The 16428-nt window shown below is 42.1% G+C and overlaps 1 long non-coding RNA gene across 1 annotated transcript in view; it reads right to left on the reverse strand.

Moving 5' to 3' along the window:
- Nucleotides 1–10108: 10108 nt before the first annotated feature.
- Nucleotides 10109–16428, reverse strand: part of LOC113972420 — a 29765-nt gene continuing 23445 nt past the window's right edge. The window contains exons 2-3 of the long non-coding RNA XR_003535899.1: nucleotides 15747–15901; nucleotides 10109–10242 (exon numbers count right to left, since the gene is read on the reverse strand). This is a non-coding gene — a long non-coding RNA (uncharacterized LOC113972420). The remainder of the gene's footprint in view (nucleotides 10243–15746; nucleotides 15902–16428) is intronic.

Here is a 16428-nt window from a genome sequence, read left to right on the forward strand (position 1 = left end):
ACTAAACAGGAATCAGCTGCATAAACAGTTTACCTGCCTCTGACAGGATCAAAGAATTTCTGGGCAACTGTATTCAAAGAAGGAATAGCCCAAGTTATGGTACTCATCGTAACTCAGTGTATAATAAATGTGAAGCAGTAAGGAGGAGGGGAAAATCCTTTAAGAATTCATCATCTTGACTAACATCTTCACATTTTATTGTTGAAAAAGGTGACAATCACCACATATTTCTCCTGCTTGTCAATCTAAATTTGTCCAATAGTTGCCATAAGAAGCCTTTCATTCGAAATTTGACTGTCCTTAACCAGGTCATCTCAGCTCATTAATTTCTGAAACTTGGGTGTCCGATTTTCCACATTCATTCCCTTCACCCACAAATGGACAGATGTTGTATGCAATCTAAAAGTATTTTGGAAACAAACCCTTATTTCTCTGTTGTGTAGCCCCCTGGATACTTGGAATAATTTCCATAAATTAAATCTGAAGAGCTCACAGGCCTCACATCAACCAAGCAAGGGAAGAAAATAAAAAATTTAATCAATCATATTTGTAATATCATTCTCTGCACACTTGAACTCTAACAACCCAGTGATCAAACAATTTGCAGTTGTGAACACTAAGAAATGGGAGCCTTTGAATTATGTCAGCATGGCAGAAATGTCTCTCCCCCCTACTCTCATCCTTCCCACAAGCTCAGCATATGTAAACTTTTAGGTAGGGCATGTTCAAGTTGTTCCCACAATATATAATTGGGAAAAATGTATGCTGCTGTGGAGCAGAGGCATGTGGAATAAATATTTTATGTGCTCAAGAGCTCAAAAGTAGATTGCAGGCTGCATGTGGATGACAGACTCGTGACAGCACAGCCAGATCCATCAGGTGCATGAAGAGAAATGATCCTGAAGGACATAGCTGGCTTTCAGAAGCTGCCCCTGCAGCCTTATTTATAGCAGCAAACCCATCCGTGCTCTGGTTCAGCTCCTGACAATAGGATATATGACCATCTTTGCTCATGGGGCTTCAGCTACAGTAGGAGCACATCAGCTGCACAGCACATGAGATTTGCAACGCATAGAAATCACCCAGCACGAATCTGGCATGAGATCTAGGGATAGAGGTTGGATGTGCAGGGATTACAGCCATTAGTCTCCCAGCAGAACTCTCTGAAGAGTAAAAAGGGCTTGACTCTACCTGGCCCCAGATTTTGTGCTGTCATCCTCACCAAAGCAAGCAAGATGAAAAACCTTCTGCCTTCAGTCTTGGAGAAAAAGGGTGAAACCCTTGGTGGGCTTCACCCTCCTTTGAGAACAGCTTTGTTTAGTAACCCTGAATTAACAAACCTGAATCCTCCCATACAGTATCATCTTTATCACACCCAGAGTCACTTTTCTTTTAGAGGATTTGCAATAGGAACTGAATGCTCAACTCCTCTTTGTGCTTTTTTGAACCAGATCCTCAGGTAGTACAAACTAACTTAACACCCCTAGATGTCACAAAACCTTCCCACATTTACACTAGCTGAAGATCCAGGCTTTGTTTGCCAATGACAGTGTTGGTCTACAGTAATACTATTTCTGGTCCAAGTAATTCCCAACATTATGGTAATTCACTACACTACCAGGCACTAAAGGGAGAGAGTAACCACCAGGAACAAACCTTCTTTTCTGATTCTCTGAACACGTGTACGTAGCTAATATATGGCCAACAGAAAAAAATATCCTATAATTATCTTAACCTGCTGCTTTGGGGCAGACTTCACTGCTCACTTCCCTCAGATGCTCTTCTGCCTCCTTTCTCACACCCTGAGCACTGTCAGTTTGCTGTCAGCTTTACAGTATCAGGCATGTGATCTCTCCAAAGGTGCCCTGCTCAGTGTCATTTAAACTGGCCAGTCTGCGAGGCCACCAAGGTCAAGGAACTATCAGGAGTAAGGTTTCTTAAGTGCAACGTGTGAGACACCATCTGACACTGTTTATAGATAGACTTAGCCTCTTATTGACCACAAGACAGAAGTTAAAAGCATTGCTTCGGGAGTTCAAATGTGTTAACCTCTGAAGTGATGTTTGAATGAGGGTTATAAAGGGCCTAAAGTTTTGATCAGAGGCTTGGAGAATAAAAAGGATTTGGAAAAATTTTAGAGCGGGATCAGAGTAGCTACACTGAGTGTGCCAACTACTATATTATTGTTGATTTAATTGAGTCCATCTATCAGGTCTGTGCATTATGTGATCCAGTTCCAAAGATGTTTCCCTGCTGCAGCTGACAAAATACAGACTATACACTTCAAATGCAGTTGTCGGTCTTTAAAACAGGCAGTTACAAAACATGTTGGCTGCTCCAGCAATCAATAATGGGAAGGGCAGTGTACATTGGACAAACTCCCAAACAATTAAATACTTGCCAGTGTTAAGCAAAAAACGACACAAGACCACGCCAAGAGCTTGTTCACTGTTTGGCAACTCACAGGATTACAAACACTGGTGGTTTAATATTCGGGAAAATTAACAAAGCTGGAACTGCCAAAGCATTTTCTGAGAAGTTTTCTGATGAATACACTGAAGAGGTAACAAATACACCTTCCCTTGAATTGTATACACGTGGCACCTGGGATTCCTGATGCGGTTTTCCTGGAAGCTGACTCACAGAGGAGGAGGTGAGGTACCTGTCAGGGATTGCATGCACAGACTGTGAAGACACCACACCACCTTCAGCAAAAGAAGAAATGCCACTTAACAGCTTAAATATCTTGGAACACTGGCTCTGAACTGGGAATGAACAATCCAGCCCAGCCCTGAGAACAAGGGAAGGAAAGTGCAATGTCAGGGCGCAGCAAGGGCCAGTTACGCCCTAAAGGACCAGGAGCTGAGCCAGGGAGCAGGTCAGAGAGCTGAGCAGGGCAGATCCAGGGTGACAGCCCAGAGCCCAGACCATTAGCCAAGTTCACAGAGAGCTGAGCCCAGGCCAGGCCATTAGACTGCAGGTAAGGCCTGGCACAGCAGGGCCCGTGCCTACAGAGCATCCTACGGTGTCACAGGGACAACCCCAGCTGGGCTGACCTGCAGCCCTGAGCCATGCTCAGGAATGTGAGTGGAAGCCCCAGGAAAGACAGGCAGGGCCAATAAGGTCATTTTTTCCTTACAAACTTCACGGATTTTCAATATGAAATTATCTCCCTTCCCATGCCTTGGTTTCACCAGAACAGTGTTGAATACATTGACACTTTGAGCACTCTTATTAATTTTTCCACACTTGTGATCTGTCTTACCAATACAGAAAAGAGACAGAAAGAGTACCAAAACTGCAGAGAAAGAGTGGTAGAAAGGTTCATGCTCTGTGCTGCTTCAATGGTTATGCTTGAAAAGTAGGGACTTCCTTTTACTACTTCAGAGTCTTGCTCTAAGTATGTTACCCTTCTGCACCAAAATAGTAACTCTTGAGCAAGCTTGCTTTGATTTAGGGGCAAAAGGAGGGAGTTACTCAGGGGCTTAGAGACAACCTCTCCTTTGCTATTAATGCCAGCTCATGTGTTCACTTGTTACCACGTAACATGCAGGTACAGGGTTGCTCCCCTCAACCTCTCTGCTCAGAGAAGGGCTGGGCATATCCCTGCTCCGTTCCAGGAAGGATTGAGAGGAGTCTGCAGCCAAACTGGAGAGATGATGCCTCAGAAATGTCAGTCAATGGCTATTGCTCCTGTGGCCAGAAAGAACCTTCTGGCATTACAGAATACTCCTGAGAGAAACAGGCCCTGTGGGCCATTCTTTCCCTGGACTTGTGCTGACAGCTACAGCCTTGTTGTAAATCTTCTCAGCGTTTCAGAGAGTGGAAAATACTGTAGATTTTGGTATTATTTCTCTGAAACATAAGAAGAAATGCTATGTTTCAGAGACATAATTCTTTTAGACATAATGCTATGTCTAAAAGCAGCTGCTCTTGCTGCTCGCTGCTGTGGTATACCCTGTCTACAGTGATGTTACAGGAGATGAGATCCAAACTCACCTTTTCTGTGTCCATCAGTTATCTGGGATAATAATCTGTTCATACTTTAAAATCTCTCCACTGCATAGCAGAGGAAATGACAAAATACAGGTAGCTATTAACCTTGCCTCAAGGGTCATTTAGAGTGCTCCTGTTACACACACACAGACCTCTGAGTTGGATTTACCTTCAAAGATATTTCTCTTTCAAAAGTTGGTGCACGTGCCCGAGATAACAAATATTATAGAAAGCAAATTCTCTGGTGCCTAAATTAGCATGGAACAGGTTGGTTTTTCCACCTCTCCTCCTCTCCCCTACCACTCTTTGGCACATTTTCTGTTTCCCTTTATCTCTCTTTGCCTTGGTTTCTTGACTGTGGGACATGAACTAACATGGGAGTAACTGGATATTGAAATATCTATTAGCTTTCATGCTTCTGGTAAAACAGTGTGTGATTTCTAGGCATGTACAGAGAAAGAGGAAACAAAGCAAAGTTGTCTAGCAAGTGTCAGTCTCAATACCCCAAACTATCACTTTGGAGTGCCACAGAATATAGTTCCTTCTCTGTAACCCTGTGTGACACACCAAAATGTGTGTCAGTCTCTGTAGACCAGAACCTAAATAGTTCAAGCCCAAGGCTGTGCTACCCTTCCATGTGTGACTCAGCTATCAGTAATAGAACTGTCCTAGGCAGGATGTGTAAACAAACTGCCAAAATACAGTCATCTGGAGCACCAAAGTCTCAGTGCAGGCAATAAACTCTGATTAATGAAAGAAAAAACTGCTGTCAGTCAAGTCAGGGAGCCCTAGACCTGGAGAGGACACCATAGGTATATCCCAAATAAAATCCCAGACAACAGTAGAGAAGGAAGGCAGTGACAGGGTATTTGCTTCAGAAGTAGCAGAAGGTGGATTTTTAACCTTAGTTCTACAACTCCTCAGGTGAGGAGTGTGAGGAGCATGACCTGTCTCAGGGACTTGGGCAATCTCACTAGAACATGAACCCAGTGTTACCAGGGCATCTTCCTTTTTTTCACCCTTAATTTTCACTCAGGGAAAAACGAAATGCTGTTAGAGAATTGTTAGGACATAATAGTTTGTGGCAGAAGACACAAAATTTTCCTCAGTGCTTTATAAGGTAATGCAGTGATTTGCAATGCAGTCTAACTCAAACTGCCTGCTGGCAAACAGTCTGACTGAAACCCTGGGAAAACCAGACCAACACTATGTGCCCTGTAATAGAAAATCAAAATATAGTTCTAGAGGCTAATTCTGACCCCAAAAGCTTTTTTGAGCTCTTTCATAATGTTAATAATTTTTTTTCTAAGTCAGGACCATTTTAGGTGGAGGTACAACCTGACCTGCAGCTTGCAGTTATTCGGAGGACTTTCAATATCTCACTGACATTAAAACTGACACTTCGTCTGAGTATTCCATCCTATCAGGAAACAGCAAATCTTTAGAAGAGAAACCTCAGATCTTGATCGTCACCCATTTGCAGGAATTATGCTAAAAGATTAGAAGGGAAAATTTGCTCTTAAAAATTCAAAAAAGTGCAATCTTGACTTTCCGTATTTTAAGAGCGGGGCTGAAACATTAGTTGGTTGACTTAAGGTAATATTTTAACCAGAAAGCACAAGAAAAGAAACATCCTAATTGACTGAAAATCCAGCTGTGGACTTAAAATAGAATTTTTAAAAGTCGCATTTTTCACGTTACTAAGTTCAGCGCTGTCTGGTCTTTGAAGAAATGGATTGGCTCGGCAGGGCCGGAGCGCTCAGCATTCACACGGGAACTCTCCTCTGCTGTCAACTGGCCCAAAAGCCTGCCTGTGAGACTGACCATGTCCTGGGCAGTCTTAATATTAAACATATCTGCTAAGGCCACCTTTGTGCTGGAAGGAGAGGCTGGGAGATGGAGTTTTTAATATTTTTGTGGATGCTTGGTTCTGTTTTAAAATGTCTTTGCCTTTGCCGGAGAGGTTTTCAAAGCTGAGGAAAGAATCTGTGAGCTGGATCCATTCCATTTTAGTAGTAATTAAACTCTCTCTTCCTAAAGGCCCACTCTAACTCTTAATGAAATAAACAGCATAGCTCCCATTGCCTGTAGAAAGGCAGGATCCAGTTCCACCTACTTAGGGTTCTTCCCAGGAATGCTCCTAACTGAATGCAACAGCGGCAGATAGAAATCAAAGTGGAGCAAAGTGTTTGAAATTATTACCTCTCGCAATAAGATTACTCTGTGCCACATTTTCCACTATCATTCCCTTAATGGAAACTCCAAAACCCATACCCACTGTCTGTTACATTGGCTTTCTGTCCTTACACCAGCCACCACACTCGTTGATGTCCACATAACACCCACCTCGTAACTACATACATTAAAATCCTGCAGGGCCAAGTGCTTCAGGGATCCTGAAATGAGTCCCTGCTAGCACTAACTTTTCCACCCTCCAGGCCTTTACCCTACCCACTGAACTCTCCCCCTGTTTCACTGCTGCCTCATGACTCACTGCTGAACCATTCTGCCTGTGCAATGCAGCAAACCAAGCTCAAGCCGTTGAGTCCCAAAACCCTCCTCGCTCAAAAGCGGTACAGTAGCAACGTTCTAAAATTCAGCTGGACCTGTAGGGCCTCTGGCTTCCCTTAGAACCAATACTCATTGGAAAAAATGCTGATTTGGTGAAATCAAGACATTCCACAAAATTGTTTTTGCTTCTTTTTTTCTTTATGAAGAAGAAAAAAAAAAAAAGAAGAAGAATTGTTTCAACCTGAAACCTCTCTCGTTTCCTGACAGCTCATCTATCCAGCACATTGACAGCTCATCAGGTGGAGAGAGGCATCCAGCATCTGCAGTTTATTACCCAGATGGAGCCAGGGGACCTCAGGCTTCCAGCTGATCACTGGAAAGCTCTGTAGTAAGACAGTATTTATCTCAATTTAGAAGCTTCACAGGGACAAGGTTCTACAGAGGGTGAAAAATCAATGCAGCTCAACAGAAATTAGCAAATGCCAAGGCAGCTTTGGAGAGATTTGGCCCTTCTTTTGAAATATTTGATTAAAATAGGCTTCCACATCCCAAACACTGCACTGCCAAAGTTGAACATCAACTGCATGAATGGCTATGTGGCAGGATGTGGAAAACTACTTTGTGTTAATGATTTTCTGCTCTGATCAATATTCTACAGCATCCCCATGAGCAAGTTAGTGTTTCACAGGAGATAACACGGGGGAAGCAACAAGTGTGGAATCTCCAGGGCACTGCCAGGTTCCATAGTGACACAATCCCCTCCTGCAAGCATTTAGAAAGGGGCCTGAAGGAAAATAATAATAATAATAATTGCACAAAACACATGCTGAAAAATCACACTGTCCTATGAAATGAAGCATTTGATCACACATGAGAGAGCCAAAGAACTCCAGCGAATCTCTTCAATCAGCTTATGGCTGTTTATGTCACATAAGGACATGATCAGATGTCTGACTCTCATTTGGTATTTTTAAAAGATACAATGGTGTATAAATCCCATGATTAAAGCCATTGTAAGGTGTTTCATAATTGTGCTCTCTCTTTATAAATCATGTGACCTAAACCTGGCTATGTTTTATAATAATTTTTTATTCAGTTACCAGGCAATGATTCTCTATTTGTCTGCCTGTACAACTGGAAGGTTTTCAAGGGTTTCTCTTCTTCAAGTCTTTCTGCCTGACTTCATTAAAATCCTGTGATGTTCTGCTGATAAGCCAGAAAAACCTCCATCCTGAGCAGCCTGTCCCACCTGTGATTACAAACCTGTGTTCCTCTTTCCACTGGGACTTCACCAAGGCACCCACTCGTGGGGTGAAAGTGCCCAAAACCCAAGCCCACAGTGACCACAGATCTATCCAGACACCCTCTGCTTGCCCAGCAACCACATCTGACTTTTCCCATTCATTTTCCTAGTCCCACAAGCCTGTTCTGGGTGTCTGATCACTTAGTCTGTACCTCCTTCTTTTAAGAGGTCTGGAAGAGAATTAAGAATAACAGAGACGTAGTTCACTAGGATGAGTGTGGAAAATGTCTTTGGCACTGTCAAAAACAGCTGTTAAAATGAATATATTTAACAAAACCTTATCTCTCTTGGTGGCATGAAACACTAGGCACTTTATCCCGAAGGTTTTCTCTCCTCTCATTTTTTTTTTCTGAATCAATTTTCAATTCTGCTATTTAAAGATGGTTTCAAACTGTTTCTGTCTGTAAAGTACCACATAATTTTTCTTCCTGAAGACAGGAAGCATCCTGCTCCAGAAACCTCTTCTGCTTGTGTACTGTTGGAAATTGGATAAAGGGTTAAATATCTGGGCAGTGGGGATTGTACAGAACAGGCCCAACAAGTCAGCAAAGCCCAGTCTTTTTTATTCTTTTACACAAGCAATACAGGAAGGGATTGATAATTAGAAGAATAACAAAGAATCTCAAAATCCAGGAATAGAGAAGCTTATGAAGGCAATCACGAATTAAAAGTTCAGAGCCCAAGTTCTTAGTTCTGAAACTAGAAGACAGTTGGGGGAGAAGGGACATCTGTTCCTGGAACAAAAGGCCAAGAGGGACAGGAGGGGGGGAGTTCAGCTAGTTGCAGCTCCCTCTGAGCTGCCACATAAGTTTGTTTTAGCCTGATCTGATTTTTCGCTCTCTTTGGAAGATGCATTTGACACTGTGCTTGTTCTCCTTTCTGTCACTGCTAAACCCTTTTTACTCCTCTGCAGAGAAAAGCTCAGTCACTGGATCTGTCGACTCCTTCTCCCATCTCCTCCCCTCCCCTCTGACCCTCGAAGCTGAGACATGAAGTTACATTTCTGTATTTCTTCCATCAGCTATTGTGGTATGAGAGTTCCACTAAGACATGGGCACGTTCCAAAAACAACATGTGAATAAGGATTTCTGTGTTTTTAAGACCTGACCCAAAATATTTATTTATCCAGAAGTTGAAATTCTCACGAGCAATGGGTGAAATTCTGAGGAGAGGAGATCTGCAGCAGGCCTGGACACAGCACTGAATCTCAGGGCAACAAGTGCTTTAATAGAGGCAATTAAAGATAAGCCATAAACAAACTGAGTGTCAGCAGAAATTAAGGTAATTTCATAACTTGCATCAGTTACTTTTATATCAGAAAGAAGTGAGAATGAAAGCACAGGTACACTTAAATAATAATAGTGATTCCTACAAATCCTGGAATGACTTACTACTGACAATGCAGTTATGGATTGCTAATGGCAAACAGGAGATCCACAGCTTCCCAGGAGGCTTATTCCCCCACTGCAGGACACAAATAATTCCCATTGACTTCAGTGCCTTTCCTGCCATGAAGGACTAGGAAATTATTGGCTTCAGTGGGAGCTATGAATAACTGGCATGAGGAAAATGGAACCCTAAAGAAATAAATTAACAATTACTCTATTTCTTAAATCTATTTCAAATATTTCTCTCTATGTCAGCTGGAAAAAAAACCCCACAGTGAGCTCAAACATCCCCATCCACAGAAACTAAAAATTCTAGCAGCATTGATAAATAAATATATATGGTCAGTGTAGAGCAGAAGTAGCAACAAAGCCATAAGAAGCTGAAAGATTTCTCGTGAAAGAGGTTCTCTGTGAAGCATTTGCCTCCTGGGGAGATCTCACCAGCTCACAGCCCAGAAGCCTTCCCTCTGTAGATGTGACAAGATTCCCCCTCTAACACTGTGTAGTCATCTCGCTGTAGCTGTGTGCTTTGTTTCATTCACCACTGAAGAGCAATTACATTTAAAAATCCACCCAAAGAATAAGCTCTATTTTTTGATAGTTGTGTGCTTAAATTCCCACCCTGCCCACCTGGATCACCCGTCTCACAGTATTGCTGGTGTAGAAGAGGAGAAGGAAGAAATGTTCTTTGAGAAGCATATTTGGAGAAAATTCCTTGCTGTAGAGGAGACATGAGGGCTAATATTTAATCTGGAGGACCAGCAGATGGACAATCCCACAGCTGCTGGCCTACCTAGTCAAGTGGATCACATTCCCACAACAGGAGAGTGTTCTCCAGAACCCAGTGAAGTGTGCATGTTTGGCAGCCCAGTGAGCAAACACAGGACAGAAGTGCAGTTCTTACCACATCCTTGCAGACATCAAGCTGGGACAACTCCCAGGGACAGGAATTGGTGCCAGAGGATCTGCACCAGTGCAGCAACTGGTATTGAAGGAGACCTTGTTGCAATCTCCATTGGAATGGCAGCACTGAAGGAATCACTCCTGGAAAGAGGAATTAATTAATTACTCTCAGATGTCCTGGGAACTTTCCCACTGATGTCAGTGAAACTTTGGGCATAGGTGAGGGAACAAACTCCAGAAGGCAGGGATTTGCAACAGGAGGAACACAAGACTATGAGCAAGGTATTTGCTAGAATTGCTTTGCCTTTGCTGTTGAAGAAAGTGTGGACAGCCTGTATGACTAAGTAATACAGGTTCTGCTGGAAGGGGATGAAGTAAAGATGCAGTTTAGTAAAGGATTTAGAAGGAAACAGGGAAAAAAAGGGAGGCTTAATTATCTATTTTTTTTAAACACACCTGCCACTCAGTTATTCCCTAAAGTTCAAAAAGAAAGTATCCTTCCAGAGTATTTTCATGGGCCCCAAGGCCAGGCAGTTGCTAATCTGGATGAGTCAAGAGCATCCACTAAGGAGGAAACAACAGCAGGAAGCATGGAAATCATCTCAGACTTCCCTTGGCTTTACTGATTTAATAGGGAGACCCCACCTACACATTTAATGGGGTCACAGCCATAACCCGAGGCTACAGGGTATACAGATCCCTGATCATTCCAGTACAGTAAGGAGGTACACTTCTGGTTAAATTCACAAACAATGCTGAATAGCTACAGGAGATTACCAGGACCTCCCACTTCATGGAAACAGTGACTGTTTACATAATATGTAATGACAGTAAATCATAACAAATCCTAGGAGAAAACTCCACTGAGAGATAAAACAACATGACCTTCTGATTTTTCTTCTTTTCTCAGTCTTACAATCCATGTCTTTATTCCTTCATCCTGCAAGGATTTCTGCAAATGCTTAACTTTCACTACATCAGGAGGCCCACAGGTTTCAATTAGTCTAATTAGGTGCAAAAAAAAATAAGTGCATGCTTAAGAGAATGTCCTTTTTCCCCTTTGCTTGTGCAGTGCCTGATGTGATGGGATCCCTCTCTACAGCTTGAGCTCTCTGCCACTGTGGTGTCAAAAATACACCACGTTCCACTTGGCAAGGTTAAACAATTAACATTCTAAATTCAGGGCTGGTATTAAGTAGCAGCACTATTGATCTCCATTATTGTGCTGAGCTGGACCAGCTGAGGAGCAGACTCTGCTTAAGGTGATGAGTAGTTTGCAATATGCAAAGGAACTAAACAAATATTTTCCGGGAGGAAAAATTTCCAACAGGACAACTGGTTTCTGAAATTCATCCGACAGTTGAGTTTTATTCCTGAAGAATGTCCTGCATGAGAAATTCTCATGCTATCCTTTGCTATATTATAATACAACATAGCTTTTGCAAGACAAACAGACTTCATTACTTTTCCCCTGGGAACTCCTCCATGTTCTTCTTGTGCATGTTCATGTGAGCAGATCCATAATTACACAACCAGAACTCAGATTTGCTTAAAATGAACCAGCCTAGCTTTTATTCCCTGACAGGACACTCCTGTGAAAAAAATACATATTTCCTGCAAAGACATGGGTGTCAAGGCAAGGAAAAAGGAATATTAAAAAGAAAATTTGTTTCTCTTCATCTCTAGTATTTACTTGTGCTGCAGCTGCATTGGGAAGCCAACGTGTCAGACTGAAAGCCAGTTTGCTAGGTGTGGTACCAACATGTGGAAAAACAGACAGGATCTACTCCTGAAGCTTTCCATCAGAATGTGTCTGCATTACATTACATCACAGGACTTTTAAGGGAACAGAATATAGAATCACAGAATGGTTTGGGTTGGAAGGAACCTTAAAGACCATCTCGTTCCAACCCCCCCAAAGGTGGACAGGGACAACTTCCACTAGAGCAGGTAGCTCAGAGCCCCATCCAACCTGGTCTTAAACACTTCCAGGGATGGGGCAGCCACTGCTTCTCTGGGAAACCTGTGCCAGGGCCTCACCACCCTCACAGGGAAGAGATTTTTCTAATATCTAATCTAAACCTACTCCCTGTCAGTTTGAAGCCATTCCCCCTTCTCCTGTCACTACAAGCTCTTGTAGTTGCTACAAGCTCCCGAATTGCCTGTAGCAGATGTGCAAGGCTTGGGACAAAAGGTCTGCCTGCATGGCCAGGGGCTGCAGGAATGCAAACCCCTGTCAGTGCTACAGGAGGTGATAGACATGTCAGTGCTAGAGGAGGGGATGCACATCCTGGGAGCACTGTCTGGATCCTTCTGCCATCCCAGGATGTCCAGCACAGACAGGCTGGAGAGCCCTCCTGCAGAGTGTCCCCACCCTGGCAGTGGTGAGGAGAGGGTTCTGGATACTCTTTTAACGTTATTAGGGATTTAATCATCCAACAAACGAACAAAATTCAAAACTAGGATTCTCACATGTAAATCACTCCACTTCAGGGCTTGCCCAGCTTCCATTCATAAGGCAGCTTAAAGATCTCCTGGAAAACAACAGGCTTTAATGACCACAAGTCCTTGTGCTCTGGAGTGTGGGCTACAGCAACTAATAATAGATGAAGGTTTACATGTTTTTCTTGTGTTTCTGCTGGGGCTGCTGTGTCATTAATTCAGCTTGTGCCTCGCTACTTATGTTAAACATTCCCTTTGTGGCTTTCTCTAAATCTTAAATTTTGCATGTGACCACACGTAAATGTAAATGTGTATTTTTTATGGTCCTGTAATCTCGGTGCTTTTAAACCCCAATTGCCTGAAGGCATACAGGGAGCTGAAGCAGAAAAGCTTGGTCAGTTTGTGATCATTTAGAGCCAGTTTATTTGCTCTTTCTGAGTGGATTCAGTTCCTGTAGAGGTTTTTGCCTTTAGTGTAATAGAGTAAAGATAAGATCTAGGAACCTAATTAACCCTGCAGGGCCTGTGAACAAGGCTCATTAGAAAACAGTCAAACACATTTATGTTTAAATACCTTATTTACAGGAATTCATATCATATTTCTGAACAGCAGATACACATGCCACTCACTCATCCCTTTAACCAATGCCAACCGTTTCCTTAAATGCAGCTGAAAAATGGACCAACTTGGAGCTCAAAGTCATCCTGGACTGTGCATGTAAATAGCCTATACTTTGAAAGACTATCCAGAATAAATGAAAATCCTGTTTGCAGGGCACTGTAAACTACAGTGTTCTTTCACCTGCACCCCAAAACCAGCGCAAATGTTCCACAAAACCAGTGTCATTGCAGCCCACATCCTGAACAGTAAACACCACTCTGAAGCAATTCCTCTGGGGACTTTCCCATCTGTCCAAGGCGGTGACAATAAGATACATGTGATCACAGGCATCTCTGGGGACTTCTGGAAAGACTTCATAAGGACTCAGAGTAAGGTTATTAAAAACCTCGTTCTGAGGTCGCTTCATATCTCTGTAAATATCCTGGGTCAGACAGCAACAAACACAGGCCCCAGCACTCAGTGCCCATGAATATACATGTACTTGTCATACAGGTTATCTGGGAGCAAAACTATCCCCAGCAATTCTGAACTCTCCTTTTTTCCTGACCTTTCATTCCTTCTACCCCCACCCCTCATCACAGAGAGAGCAGAAAAGCTAAGCCAAGAGAGATCTGTGGAAAATATCTGATGTGTTGGTGCATTACTGGGTGTAGCTCTCACTAGGTATTGTGTATGTAGTGGCTTAAAAGCCAGGAGAATTATTCTTGCTTCTCATGACACTTTGAAGGGCAGCCTCGATTCACAATTAGGTCTCCTCAGTACTTAACTTTGTTGTAAGTGACTGCCTGACCAGTGAGTAGGATAAATGATGCCACTGGGACTGAAATGTATCTTAAAATTAATCTTTTGCTTAATGGTTTTCCTGGAGAAGGATGGGCTTTAATACAAATTTAAGGGCATTTTCTGCTGCAAGGCTTGTGGGATTGAAGATCCCATCACAGAGAGATTCTGAGCAAGACAGGTCTACTTTGTGTCATGGATATTTTAAAATCATAGGCACTATAAATTTAATTTATTTCTAAATTCACAATTGGTAAAAGCAAGCAAACCTTTACGCTGTAAGTTCTTCAGGAAAGGATTGAGTTTTGTTTGGGATTTATATGGTATTTAATACAACATGAACCAGTCTAGGACTGGGGCAACTGTGCTCTAATGCCATACAAATGAAAATAATTGTGGTTTTTAAAAAAACCTTAGCTTAAAGTTCTGCTTCAAAGGCCTGAAAATAATAATTTATTCGCCAGTTTAAAAGTGTGCTGTTTTAAAAAAGACAAAACCTCGACCGCTTCTATAAGTAGATCCATAATTTATATTTTGAATCACTTTGGCAAGAGGAAAATCCCAAATCAAGTTACTCTTCAACCTGAACTAATAAATCCTGTCTTGACATGACTTCTTTTTTTCAGTGCTTCATTTTCAAGGAGTCATGTGGTGTTTTAATAATCAGTCTTGTTGTTTTCTCTTCATCCTATTCACCAAAGCAGCGATAACTGCAAAAGCATCTCAGGCAACTCAGATGCAGCACTGAGAAATATCTCTGTGAAATCAGGCTTAATGAGATATCAAAATATTACATCTGCAAGTCTTGGCTGCTGGACAGTACTTCGGAAAGCAAAGCCAGTTTCCCCAGTCCAGATTAGTCAACATCAGGTTCCTTGGTCTAACATTTCACAAAATATTTTCCCACATATGTCCGACTGCATTTTGAAGGGTGTAGCTGACAACATAAATGTGCCCTAAGGTGAAAATCCCGAAACATTTCCCTCCGGGATCTTTGTGTCTGGACATTACCAATGCAGATGTCTGTAATCAGGAGATCTCTATGGACCCGCTAATTATTCCCTGGGCTTTTCCACTGGCAATAAAAATCCCATTTGTCGCAGCTTGTTTGCAGAACTGCTCCCATTTCCACAGTGGTGGCATTAATTAGCAAAAACCTGTGAAAATTGTTGGAGTTTATAGGTTCAAAAAAAAAAAAAACAAAACCCACCAAAAAACCACTAAGCATCGCTCCTAAATATTCCTATAAATCCAACCATGGCAACAAGTCCTGAAAGTCCAACTCTCTCAGTTGGAGCAATTTTTCATGCTTGTAGCAATAAGTGGGAAATAATGGGGGTCTCAGATTCCCATTAGGAAAGTTGCTTCTGTGACCTCTTCATGCAGATGGATGGTGAATTTCTCAGATAATAAATCAAAGTTTCCTGATGGTGCAGTGGCATCTCTTGCTGGGGCCTGTAGAGCTGCTGGCTGCCTTCTATTCAAAGGCAGCAGGCCCCTGCCCGGCAGGAATCTTTCCCTACAAATCCCTCCATCACCATCAGGAGATATTAGGCCCTCTATAAACTGCCCAGGCATTTTGGGGAACAGCCAGCATCCCGCTGGGAAATGGACACTTTTCAACTTCATTGACATCTGTCACACATGCAAAGAATAGAAAGCCATCAGGAAAAAAAAGCCACATTATGACTTTCCCATCAGCAGGGCCAGTTAAGTCTTTGTTCTTAAAAAAAAAAAAAAGGTATTTAAAAGGTTCTTGGGAGCTACCTTGCTTAATAGTATCTTTAGGAAGAGAATCTCACCTTTGGGCTTTAAGGACCAATGGAATGTTTCTCTCTTTCTCCATACTTTTTGCATTCAGCTAACTTCCCTGTAGGAATTTCAAGCAGAAAAAAAAAAATAGCTGTGATGCTGGTTTTTCCATGCAGTTTTTATTAACTTTCTTCCGAATAAGTCCCTGCAAGGAAAACGACACCGATTTTTATTATCAGAAATATATTTATTAAGTGACAATCTAACTCCCAGAATAGCAATCCATTCTTTTTTTTTTTTTTTTAGACTTCAAGCTTTTTTCCCAAATGACCTTAAAATAAGCATGGGAAAGCAGTACTGTAAATACAGTATTGAATTTTAAGTGAATATACTTTTTTCCCCTCCGTGTATTGCCTATATTAAACACCATGTGGGGGATAGGGCTGTTAATTATTAACATAAGGATAAAACTGAAGGTGATGTTCTCTTGCTATTTATCATAATTTAAGTGTCTAAAACACGGGTGACAAAACTTCAGTAGGAATTTCCCCTGCTCTGAGTGTGATGCATATACACAACTACTTTTTCAGGTCCTTCTTTAGGCAAGTATTTCTCCAAAAATGCAGTAGATAAAGGCACTTTTAGGGAAGCAGGAATTTTCAGCTGTAGCTCTGGCACACTACGGACCGTGGACCTGTTTTTGGGACTTGGTTGCTTCAAAAGCTGATGATG

Source organism: Neopelma chrysocephalum, unplaced genomic scaffold, assembly GCF_003984885.1.
Source record: "Neopelma chrysocephalum unplaced genomic scaffold, ASM398488v2 Primary Assembly neopelma1_91, whole genome shotgun sequence".
NCBI lineage: Eukaryota > Metazoa > Chordata > Aves > Passeriformes > Pipridae > Neopelma > Neopelma chrysocephalum.